Source organism: Danio rerio, chromosome 12, assembly GCF_052040795.2.
Source record: "Danio rerio strain M-AB ecotype USA chromosome 12, GRCz13ab, whole genome shotgun sequence".
In the NCBI taxonomy this organism is placed as follows: Eukaryota; Metazoa; Chordata; class Actinopteri; order Cypriniformes; family Danionidae; genus Danio; species Danio rerio.
In genome coordinates this window covers 50,658,545-50,671,513 of record NC_141032.1, presented here as the reverse complement: position 1 = coordinate 50,671,513, position 12,969 = coordinate 50,658,545, and positions in this window count along the sequence as shown.

Sequence of the window (12,969 nt, the reverse complement as noted above, 5' to 3'; positions counted from 1 at the left end):
TACTAGAAAAGCCTCACAAGTATATTTTGTTGTCTAACCGCAGTAATATTCGTCAAACTGTAGAGTTTGCCTGTTGCTGGCTGTATGTGGGTGGAGTAATACACGAAGGGTAAAGAGGCTGTACGGATGCTGATATTATATATATATACATATATGTCACATGCAGCAAACACCTTTACGACACTCACATACATAAAAAAATAGGGCCATGACTTAGAGCATGCAGGGCTACCTAAATAAATAGGCAATACAATAGACAGATGATCACTTTGTCCTGTTCAAATATAATTTAAAAAACTAATGAAAGAAAAAAAGCAGGAGAAAGAATGCCGCTTTGAAACGGAAGCTTATTCTATCAACGTGCTTTAATCCTTTCATTTCAGGGTTCTATTAGGACTAATTAAGGAACTAATTATAGACTTCATAATTCATTATTAAAGTATACACTGCAAAAAAATGCTTTTCTTACTTAGATTTTTTGTCTTGTTTCTAGTCCAAATATCTAAAAGTTCTTAAATCAAGAAGCATTTTATAGACGTAAAACATATTGTCTTGTTTTAAGAAAAAAACTGACAAAATGAAGTGAGTTTTTTCTTAAATCAAGCAAAACAATCTGCCAATGGGGTCAGCAAAATAATCTTACAACAAAATTATTTTGCTGAACCAAAAAAATGTTATGCATGCCCACCTATAATATATATATATATATATAAATCCACCTTAGAGGATATTGAGGGTCAAGAGTCATTAGCATTGCTATTTTGGGGGGTTGCAGGCTGAAAATTTTGGGACCCCTGATCTAAAACTCCACATCTATAATCCTCTTAGTCTATACTGACATTATCTTCAGCAGCTCAAACACTCTAATGGCTAATGGACAGACGGCTGCTTCTCACTCAGGGCTGCTGTTTATGCTAATGAGATGGGCTCTAGTGGGCGGGGCTTTAACCCTCTGATGACACGTACAAAGTGAGAACGTCAATCAGGTGTTTCATTCATCAAGTCTGATCATAAACAAATGCAATTAAATCATGTTGGCCATTAGAGGCTGGAGGTATTCACACACTGCTGACACACAACTGGAGTTAAACAACTTATACAAGTGATTTCTGCATAATAGAGGTCCTTTAAGTGAAACAAGAGTAAGCATATTTATTAATAATTATAAGTGATTTCTCTTCGAGGTGTTTAAGGCTTGCATAATTAGCAGTGAGTGAGGACGAGTTCAGCAGAGCGACTCTAACACTGACCTTAACCTGATTAAACCCTGAGAGAAACCTTCACCCTTATAACAGCCGCATTTCTGCTCCACATCCATCACAACCACACTCCCCCTGCGCAGAGCAGCAGGCATTACTGCTTTCATTATTTCATACAAACAGAAGATCAAGATCTGAAACACACACACACACACACAAATGCATGCACTCACTCACTCATTTTTTTTTAAGGAATATAAGATATTAGGTTTGTATTTTCTTTGACTATATCACTCTGAACTTGCATAGTGTTCACATAAATTAATACTTTTTTACGAGCTGTGAACATCTCTGCACTTTACTTACCAGCAACTGACTGCTGTGCGGCCTACATCCGCATCTCAATGGAAACAACAGCTACGTCCCAAATGGCACACTATACACTATGCACTCATGCACTATGTACTTATGCACTTACACACTCAACAGGATAGTATATGTATGTAGTGGCGTCCCAAATGGTACACTAATGTTTTTTTACTAAGCGGAAATTCAAACCGTTTCCCTGATGACGTTTGACGGTTGCCAAATCAGTGAAACAAACGACCGAATTATCAAATAAAACCTGCAGTGAGTATTGCCGCATTCACCATCGGGAGGCGCTATAATCACTCTCATAGGAGAATTCTGCTTTCACCATCCAAAATAAATAAAGTTATCCAACATGTGCGCCCGATAGCTCCGCCCCTTCCGCTACGTAAGCAAACCTGCGGTCGTTGAGTGCGTGAAGTGTCCATCATTACACACTTCATTTTACGGCTGAATGAGTGCAATGACTACTTACACTATTTATACTACAAAATGGCGTAGAATAGTGCATAAGTATGCGATTTGGAACGCAGCTAACATCATGAGCGCGGAGATTGGAATCTGTTCATGGGGATTGGGGGAGGTACTCGTAAAGGAGTTGTCGAGGAGGTGGTGTATGTTGAGGCTGGTGTTGGGGGTGACAATGCTGTTGATGGGGGTACTTCTTGATACGCAGGAGGTGGTGAACGGTGCAGAGGAGCCTGTGCCTCAGCTTAATCGCCCGGAGGTCCTGGTGGGTCATCGATGTTGCTGCCGTTGTCATGAGAAATCGAGTCCACCTTGACAATTGGGTCCGCCTAGGCCTCCATTTTCATCCCCATCCTCTCTTGCACCTCCATTTCCGTCATCCGACCCTCCTTCTTCCTCTCCTTCTTCTTTTTCCTCCTCATCCCAGTCCTCCTCCTCCTCAGGCTCGGGCCCTCCTGGTGGATGCAGGTCCGCACCTCGAGGTCCATCGCCAGGACGATCTGGATGTCCATCCATCCGTGCTAGGACTCTGATATTTGCAGGGTATTCAGCTACCAGGCAAAGCATCGCAGCATGGTGATCAGGGCCGGCGCGTCCATGGAGGCGACCTAGGCAGCCGCCTAGGGCGGCAGAATAGAGAGGGCGGCGTCCCCGAAACTACCCTCGCCACCCGCATCCTCATCCACGTCTAGGGTGGCAGAATAGAGAGAGCGGCATCCCCGAAACTACCCTTGCCGCGCGCCCACAGTTATATCCGCGTCTAGGAGAGAGGGTGGCGTCTAGAATAGAGAGGGTGGCATCCCCTAAACTACCCTCACCACCCGCACCCTCAGTTATTTCCGCGTCTAGGGCAGTAGAATAGAGAGAGCGGCGTCCGCGACACTACCCTCACCACCCGTGCCCGCAGTTATACCCACATCTTGTGCGGCAGAATAGAGAACCCCCGCCCCCACCCCGTTTTCACTTTAGGTTTGAGGGCGGCGTGACCGTCCTTTGGTCACGCCAGTAACCGAAATACGGATTATTGCCCACCCTTTTCATGGCTCACTGGACATTGTCCTGCTCATCTGGGTACATTCTCTTGGGAAATGGGGGTGCTCGTAAAAGGCACAGGCGATAACGTCAAGTGACGTAAGGACAGAACCAGCCTCCTGTGTGAGGACAACTCTGAGCCTGATAGCATAGGCCGGGATCAACCCGAGCCACTGCTGCATAATGCGGGGCATTGACTCATCAACAAAATGCCTGTAACTCAACCAAGTCAGTCTCAAGTCTGCCACGCCCAGACTATCCCCAATGTTGGTTATTGTTGGATGCAAATCTGCTATAATTCGAGCTAACTTGGCTGTTGAGATTGTTTCTTGGACTGCAAAGGCCACGATGGTTAGGATGATCGCTCCTATAGTCTGATCCCTAGAGTGACCACCCACGCCAACACGGGGAGAACATGCAAACTCCACACAGACACGCCAACTGAGCCGAGGCTCGAACCAGGCAACCTACTTGCTGTGAGGCGACAGCACTACCTACTGCTTTGCCCACAGTCAACATATGTTACGTAAATAAATAAATATATGTAAATGATGTCAATTGACAGCACTAAGCTCTACTGTATGTAAGTCTCCTCTTCATTGTCTGTCTGTGTGTTATTTAGGCAGTGGTTGTATTTGTGCGTCTTTCTTTATAATAAGCGGCACGTTTGCTTCAGCTTTTGTTGCTTCTCTTTTATTCATGTGGTTTGAACTCTGTATAAGGCAATCTGATTTTATTCTGCAGACGGCGCTCGGAGTCTCAGAAGCTGAATGTGGTTATTTTACTGTATTTCAGCTCCACTGTGGAGAAGAGTTTCTGCTTAAAGAACAATTTTATTCTGCTAAAGTGGCAGTGGAGATAAACAACTAAAGTTATGCTGTTTATTCTCCTGCTCAAGACTTCTGTAGAATAAAAGCATCACAGACTAGAAACTAATGCAGTTTTGAATGGTGAACTCTCTGACACTTACAAGGCCTTTTAAAATAACAGTGTGTGTGTGTGTGTGTGTGTGTGTGTGTGTGTGTGAAACCACAGTACCCCCCAACTCCACACAGAAACACCAACTGACCCAGCTGGGACTTGAACCAGCGACCTTCCTGCTGTGAGGCTACAGTGCTAACCACTGCGCCACCATGCCGCTCACCATAGCATTGCATATATTTAGATTACTATTGTATGTGTTGGGGGTTTTAACATGAGCACGCTGCACTCTTTTAAATGAGCACAGCTTTCAGAATGCCTTTATTTACAGTAGTTTAGCTCAGCACACATCTGTTTATATTAAAATAGGTTTGTCCGCTTATTATTAGCTCTTCAAAAGCTCCTCTGAGCCGTGTTGGTCATCCACAAATCCTGTGGTAAACAAAGCAGACCATACACACATTTTGTTGGCAGAATTATTGGCATGCTGTTTAATCCTGTCACCAAACAAAGCAGAATTAGCTCAGAATTAAACACGTGTGTGTGTGTGTGTGTGTGTGTGTGTGTGTGTGTAAGTTAGAGAAAAAGATTAAATTAAATTAAATTAAATGTAATTATTTTATTATTTGTGATTATTATAATAAACTCAGGGGCGAGGCAGTGGCGCAGTAGGTAGTGCTGTCGACTCACAGTAAGAAGGTTGCTAGGTCGAGCTTCGGTTCAGTTGGTGTTTCTGTGTTGAGTTTGCATGTTCTCTCTGCATTTGCGTGAGTTTCCTCCAGGTGCTCCGGTTTCCCCCACAGTCCTAAGACATGCGGTACAGGTGAATTGGGTAGGCTAAATTGTCCGTAGTGTATGAATGTGTGTGTGTGGATGTTTCTCAGAGATGGGTTGTGGCTGGAAGGGCATCCGCTGTGTAAAAACTTGCTGGATAAGTTGGTGGTTCATTCCGCTGTGGCGACCCCGGATTAATAAAGGGACTAAGCCGACAAGTACATGAATAAATAAATGAATAATTAACTCATTGATGTCGCCCATTGGCTGTGGCGCAGTGGTAACTCTGCTAAAATAGTTGGGTTAACAAGACCCCAACATATAACCCAACTATAAATTATTATAGCACCTTCCCAACTATGAGCTATTTTATTCCAGTGCATTGGGTTATTTTGATTAAATGTTGTTTTTTTCCATTCTGTTATTAACTACTACTGCAATTAATTTTATAATTATGGCTGTGTAAATAAATAAATGTCTCTGCTGTGTCATAAAGTTGAGAATGACGCCTGGATATCCCCAATATATAATTTCTTTAAAAAAAAAAAAAAAAACTGTACAGATGAACACATGAGGTAGAGAAAGTGCTTTATCCATTTAATATTGATCGGCTATAAAGTGTGCAGTTGTATCATCAATAGTTAGAAGCGCTGGTGAAACAGATATAAAAAACCTGACACAGAGAGGTCATTTGATTAAACAAAAACAATATTATTGCGCTAGAGCTTACATTTTATAACGCAAAATAAAATTACGCATAATAATACCGCTGTTCTGTGTCAGTTACATCAACTGTTGAAGTTCTAAATTTTAACCCAAATGGTTGAGTTACAATATAAATAACCAAATGAAGGTTATTAATAACCCAACAAAGCACCAAATATTAAACCCAACTGGTTGAATTATTAATAAATAACTTAAAAAAGGTTATAAATAACCCAACAAAGCACCAAACATGTATAACTCAACCACTGGGTTAAATAAATAACTCAACATTTTTAGTGTGTAGCACTGTGGCCTCACAGCAAGAAGGTCACTGGTTTGAGTCAGTGTGGAGTTTGCATGTTCTCCCTATATTGGCGTGGGTTTCCTCCGGGTGCTCTGGTTTCCCCCACAGTCCAAACACATGCGCTATAGGGGAACTGATCAACTACATTGGCCTTAGTGTATGCGCGCGTGTGTGTGTGTGTGTGTGTGTATGAATGTGTATGGGTGTTTCCCAGCTGGAAGGGCATCCGCTGTGTAAAACATATGCTGGATAAGTTGGTGGTTCATTCCGCTGTGGCGACCCCTGATTAATAAAGGGAATAAACTGATGGAAAATGAATGAATGACCACCTAAACAACCGAAAGAATATGAACTATTTAACTTTTAGAAACAAGTTTACATCTAATTTAATGAAATGTAAACAATTACAAAAGAAATAAATATGTATTCATTCAAAGTGTATGGGTGTTTCCCAGTACTGCAACTAAGGGTATCCGCTGTGTAAAACATATGCTGGAATAGTTGGTGGTTCATTCCACTGTGGCGACCCCAGATGAATAAAGAGACTAATGAATGAATGGATGGAAATATCTCCAGTGTTATGTGAGTGTAGATTTGTGTTATTCATTCATTCATTTGTTTAATTCTTTGTCTCCGCTCTGCATTTACTGTATTTGACAAAATCTATTGATGGTTTCGTGGTTTTAGTGAACTATAATGAATATCCCTGTACATTAATGAATGACGGATTAATCATCAAATATCACGAACACACAAACACACACATCTATAAACTGCTGATTATCTGTGTGTGTGTGGGTGTGTGTGTGTGCACGTGTGTGTTTGAGGATGCAAGCTGACACAAAACCATCTGCAAAGGTCAAACATGACATGACCTCGGGTGTAGAGGTCAGAGGTTGAGTCTCTCTAACAGACCACCTGTGTATGTGTGTATGTGTGTGTGTGTGTGTGTGTGTGTGTGTGTGTGTGTGTTATCAGCCATCAGGTGTCCTTGTATAAGGATGAATGACGTGATTATTGAACTTCACCTGCTGACCACAAACACTGGCTGCGCTCCAGACACGCACACACACTGGAGAGCACTACACTTACTGCACATACACACGCACTATACACTCACTGAACACACACTGCATTATACACACAACAGCACACCACACACACACACACACATAGGTTGTGTTTTACATGCTTACAGTAGAAACTAACACCAATAACAAACGAATTATTTAAATTATTAACAGTAATAATCCCAAACAGGGCGACACGATGGTGCAGTGGGCAGCATGATTACATCACAGCAAGAAGGTTGCTGGTTTGAGTCCGGGCAGAGTCAGTTGGTGTTTCTGTGTGGAGTTTGCAAGTTCTCCTTGCATGTTCGAAATTGTACGTAGTGTGCATGTGTGAATGAGTGTCTATGGATGTTTCCCACTACTGGGTTGCAGCTGGAAGGACTTTTTCTACGTAAAACATTTGCTAAATAAGTTGGCGGTTCATTCCGCTTTGGCGACCCCTGGTTAATAAAAAGACTTTGCCGGAAAAAAAAAAGAAAGAAAACCTAAACAACTGAAAGAACAGGAACTATTTATATTTTAGCAATAAATTTAAATCTAATTTAATGAAATGTAAACAATTACAAAAGAAGTATTCATTTACTCATGCATAAATAAATAAATCAATATATTCTGGATGTGTTCCTGCTGTTCTCTCATGAATAACTATAACTCATTTTTGATTAATAACTCCTTGAGTGAGACTGAGAGTAACACATCAAGCGTTTGCCGTATTAACATCACAGCTCTGATGAATCTTGTTGATTCTCAACTCCAGCTGAACAGACGGGCTTGTGCCACTCATGAGGGTCTAGTGTGCACTTCTAAGGGCTCTAGCTGAATTTAAATAGCTCATTTCAGGAAATAAAGCTCATTGTCACATATCATTCATTTCAGATCAGTGTGGGTGTGAAACAAGTTCCCTGTAGAGGCTGAGAAAATCCCAGAAATCTGACACCATTCTTAATATTCAAAAAGCGCAGACATGAAAAATGCCACAGTCATTTATTTTTATATTGTGCTTGGTGATTCTACAGTTGCTACGGTTACAACTATAGTAATTGATCTGTTGTGGTGATTCTATAGTTGCTACGGTAACAAAACATCTACAATGTTAAAAAATGTTTGATTTCACTTTTTTTCTGGCAGCTGGGTTGCCGGGGAAAAAAAAACATAACTGTTAAATTACAGAAATATACCGTAAAATAACGGACATTAAATTACAGAAATTTACCAAAAATTTTAATGTAAAGAAATTTCTGTAATTTAACAGATTTTTAAAAAGTGTATAGGATTTAATCTGTTGTGGTGATTCTCCAGTCGCTATGGTAACACAACAACTACAGTAATTGATCTGTTGTGGCAATTCTATAGTTGCCATGGTAACAGAACAACTACAGTAGTAGTTAAATACTTAACAATTTTTTATCATGTTTTTATTATGTTCTTTTATATTCACTATTGTGTTTTAACTTGTTTGGTCAATGATTGTTTTTAGTAATGTTTAATTTGTTTAGCATGTCTGCTGATGCTTATTGTAAGGCGACCTTGGGTGTCTAGAAAGGCGCCATTTACAAATAAAATTAATTATTATTATTATTATTATTATAATTGATCTGTTGTGGTGATTCTATAGTCGCCATGGTAACAGAACAACTACAGTAATTGATCTGTTGTGGTGATTCTCCAGTCGCTATGGTAACACAACAACTACAGTAATTGATCTGTTGTGGCGATTCTATAGTCGCCATGGTAACAGAACAATTATAGTAATTGGTCTGTTGTGGTGATTCTATAGTCGCCATGGTAACAGAAAAACTACAGTAATTGATCTGTTGTGGCGATTCTATAGTCGCCATGGTAACAGAACAACTATAGTAATTGGTCTGTTGTGGCGATTCTATAGTCGCCATGGTAACAGAAAAACTACAGTAATTGGTCTGTTGTGGCGATTCTATAGTCGCCATGGTAACAGAACAACTACAGTAATTGGTCTGTTGTGGCGATTCTATAGTCGCCATGGTAACAGAACAACTACAGTAATTGATCTGTTGTGGCGATTCTATAGTCGCCATGGTAACAGAACAACTACAGTAGTAGTTAAATACTTAACAATTTTTTATCATGTTTTTATTATGTTCTTTTATATTCACTATTGTGTTTTAACTTGTTTGGTCAATGATTGTTTTTAGTAATGTTTAATTTGTTTAGCATGTCTGCTGATGCTTATTGAAAGGCGACCTTGGGTATCTAGAAAGGCGCCATTTACAAATAAAATTAATTATTATTATTATTATTATTGATCTGTTGTGATGATTCTAAAGTCGCTATGGTAACACAACAGCTGCAGTAATAAGCAAATATCCCAATACTGTAGTTTTCTACAACTTTAGGGACATTATACAATAAATCACAGCTTACTGTAGTAAAAAGTAAAGTATACTACAGTATTTATATTTATAACACATGTTTAGATACTGTACTACACTATACAGTTAGTATAATATACTTGACTATGGAACTATACTATAGCAAAGTGTATTATACTAACAACACTACTATAAACAGTATTTTTTTATGTGGGATGCATTAATGCTGTTCACGCAACAGCCTTCACTTCTGCTTTGATGTTTGATTTCTTTATTCTGATTGTGTCCACGAGCGACGGTTCAGAAACTGACAAGTCAATTAAAGCGAGAATCAAAAGACAGTGTGAAGACTTTCATCAAACACCCCTCCCAAATCACGGAGAGAATGTCACCTCATTACAGAGGAAATATGATAATTACACAGCCCTGCAGTGAAAGCTGGGAAATGACAATCGCCCATTAGCCTGCAGAACAGACGCTCCATTTCTGCAAGTCAACAGCAGGATTGCCTATTTTTCTGCTCGTCATTTGTCTGATCAAGCAGATAGAAGTCATATCTCACATTCACAAACATCTCAAGGCTAAAAGAGTTGCTAAATAGCCAATTTGGGGAAATATCTTCAAAATAATGAGCATCAAATCTAAACGTATGACTCCTCATGTGTTGCTCGAAGAGTCTTTTACAAAGCATGTTAGCAGTAAAAGGAGCTGCTAAATGCAGTATTGAAGAAACTCCTGAATCTCAGAGCAAACCACAAACTATCCTAAAATGTACATTCTCAGCAATCTGCTTCATAAAGAAAACATTTTATTAAAGTTATACTTATTAATAGTTTATAAATTATAGCTGATTACACTGAGCTTCTGTCTTAATTACAGAGTTATTCCCACATGCTCATGCTTTCAAGTTCATTCATTTGTTTTCCTTCAACTTCAGGATATATTACACTACAATCAGTGGTGTAGTCCTTGCTATACACACGTATACTCAGTATGCTTACTTTTTTCATGAGCTGTTTGGGTATTACCACTTCTGAGGATCAATAATTGAGTATACCCTCAGTATATTCACTTGTTTTTCTGATTAAACTTCCCTAATTTACATGTATTTGCGTCCCTTTTATGTATACCAAACAGGTTTTTTTATTTTACTCACAACTTTATTTGTTAAGATGTGCCTATTTCTTACAATTCTTACTTAAATATATATATGACATATCTTTCTTTGTTTACCCCAAAAGGATCTGATCCTGATCCACCCTAAAATTAAAATCCTAAAATCGCACCTGTAAAAACAGTATTTCACATTTGTCTTAATTGTGCCACTAGTGAACGACACTATATCGTATATAACACTAAAAACAATTAGGCAAGCACTACTCATAAATCGCGTAACAATGTGCGATTTAAAAGGGTAACTACTAGTATATAATAGCGACAACAGAAGACAGACTCCTAATAGTTTGGTTTAAAACAAGCATGCACGAATGTGACAATTAAAATAATTGCTGATTGATGGTTAAAGGAACCTATAAAATGTAAAGTAATAAGCCAGTAAAGAAAGTAAGCTAAATAGCTGTCTTTCCATGTATGCACAGGCCCTTTGAGTTAACTTAAATACTGGTTACTGATGTAAAAAAAAAAAAAAGAAAAAAAAATGTATATATTGTTACGGTCCCTAACTTAAATAAGACTCGTGACCAAAAGACAACGCGGACACGGGGAGAATATACAAACTCCTCACAGAAACGCCTACCGGCCTGGCTGAACCAGGGCCAGCAGTGTTCTTGCTGTGGGGCTCACAGTGCTAACCACTGGGCCGCCGTGCCGCCCGATCAATGGTAAAGGAGGAGAGTTGGGGAGGAAGGGCGGTTTCTTCCAAACGAAGACAAAGTGGACTGAAAACTGTGGTTATTTATAGTAGCTTAGGGCTCATATGATTGGAAGATAATGATTGGCTAATAAATCATAAGCATGTGATCCTCTCGAAATTAGTTTATAAATAAACCTCACTTATTTTCTAAGAAAATGCATTGATTTGTAACTTGCTGAAGTGCATTATCTGGATATTTAAGGTGCACTAATTACACTATTTTAATATAAAATGGCATAAAACAGTGCATAAGTGTGAAATCTGCAACACACCTTTGTTTTTGATGCTCCCTGGGCAATGCATTGGACTCTGTCACTCTGCAGATGGCAATCCCCTGTCATGATGAGGAGTCTTCTAACTTGTAGGTCTAGTCCATTAATTAAGTCATCTTCATCCTCTTTTCCGGGGCTGGGTCGTGGGGTCAGCAGTCTAAGGAGAGAACCCCAGACTTCCCTCTCCTCAGACACTTCTTCCAGCTAGATCCCAAGGTGTTTTCAGGCCAGCTGAGAGATATAGTCCCTCCAGAGTGTTCTGGGTCTTCCCCGAGGCCTCCTCCTGGTGGGACATGCCCGGAACACCTCCCTAGGTAGGCGTCCAAGAGCCATCCATAACAGCTCCTTACCCTATCTATAAGAGTGCGCCCTGCCACCCTACGAAGGAAACTCATTTCAGCCGCTTGTATCTGAGATCCTGTCCTTTCAGTCATGACCCAAAGCTCATGACCATGGGTGAGTAGGAACATAGATTGACCGGTAAATCGAGAGCTTTGCCTTTCGGCTCAGCTCCTTCTTTACCACAATGGATTGATTGCACAAATCCGCCTGTCAGTCTCACTCTCCATCCTTCCCTCACTCCTGAACAAAACCCCAAGATACTTGAACTCCTCCACCTGGGGTAAGGACTTTCCTCCTACCTGGAGATGGCAAAACACCTTTTTCCAGTGGAGCACCATGGCCTCGGACTTGAAGATGCTGATTCTCATCCCAGTCGCGTCACACTCAACAGCAAACTGCAGCAGTGCATGCTAAAGTGCATGCCATGAATTAAATAATATATATTTTTAATCATATATTAATGTTGTTCATCTGTATGTACCAAACGATGCAATTATTGTTGTTTCAGCAGCAAGATGTTTGTTTTATTCACTGCAAAATGCTTTTCTTACTTAGCTTTTATCATGTTTTTAGCCCAACTATCTAACGATTCTTAAATCAAGAAGCATTTTCTAGAAAAGCAAAAAAAATATATTGTGTTGTTTTCAGAAATCAACAGTCAAAATGAAGTGAATTTTTCCTTAAAACAAGCAGAATAATCTGACAATGGGGTCAGCAAAATGATCTGGTTTATAAACATAGAAATAAGGTTATTTTTCAGGTTGCTTTAATGAAAAACTGACTAGAAATTTTGACTAGAAACAAGTGAAAAACGTGTTTGTAATGTGGCACATCAAAAGTTAACATACCATATTTCTACTGTGAGTACTTTATATACAGTACTATATAGTTACACTGTTTTTCTTGCTTAGATTTTTTTGTCTTGTTTCTAGTCCAAATATCTAAAAATTCCTAAATAAAGAAGAGTTTTATAGACAAGCAAAACATATTGTCTTGTTTTAAGAAATAATATGCCAATATTAAGTGAGTTTTTCCTTAAAACAAGCAAAATAATCTGCCAATGGGGTAAGCAAAATAATCTTACGTTAAAAGAAAAAACTAGATTAATTTGCTGACCCCATTGGCAGATTATTTTGCTTTTTTTTAAGGATAAACTCACTTAATATTGGCATATTATTTCTCAAAACAAGACACTATGTTTTGCTCGTTTAGAAAATGCCTCTTGATATAAGAAATTTTAGATATTTAGACTAGAAACGAGACAAAAAATCTAAGCAAGAAAAGCATTT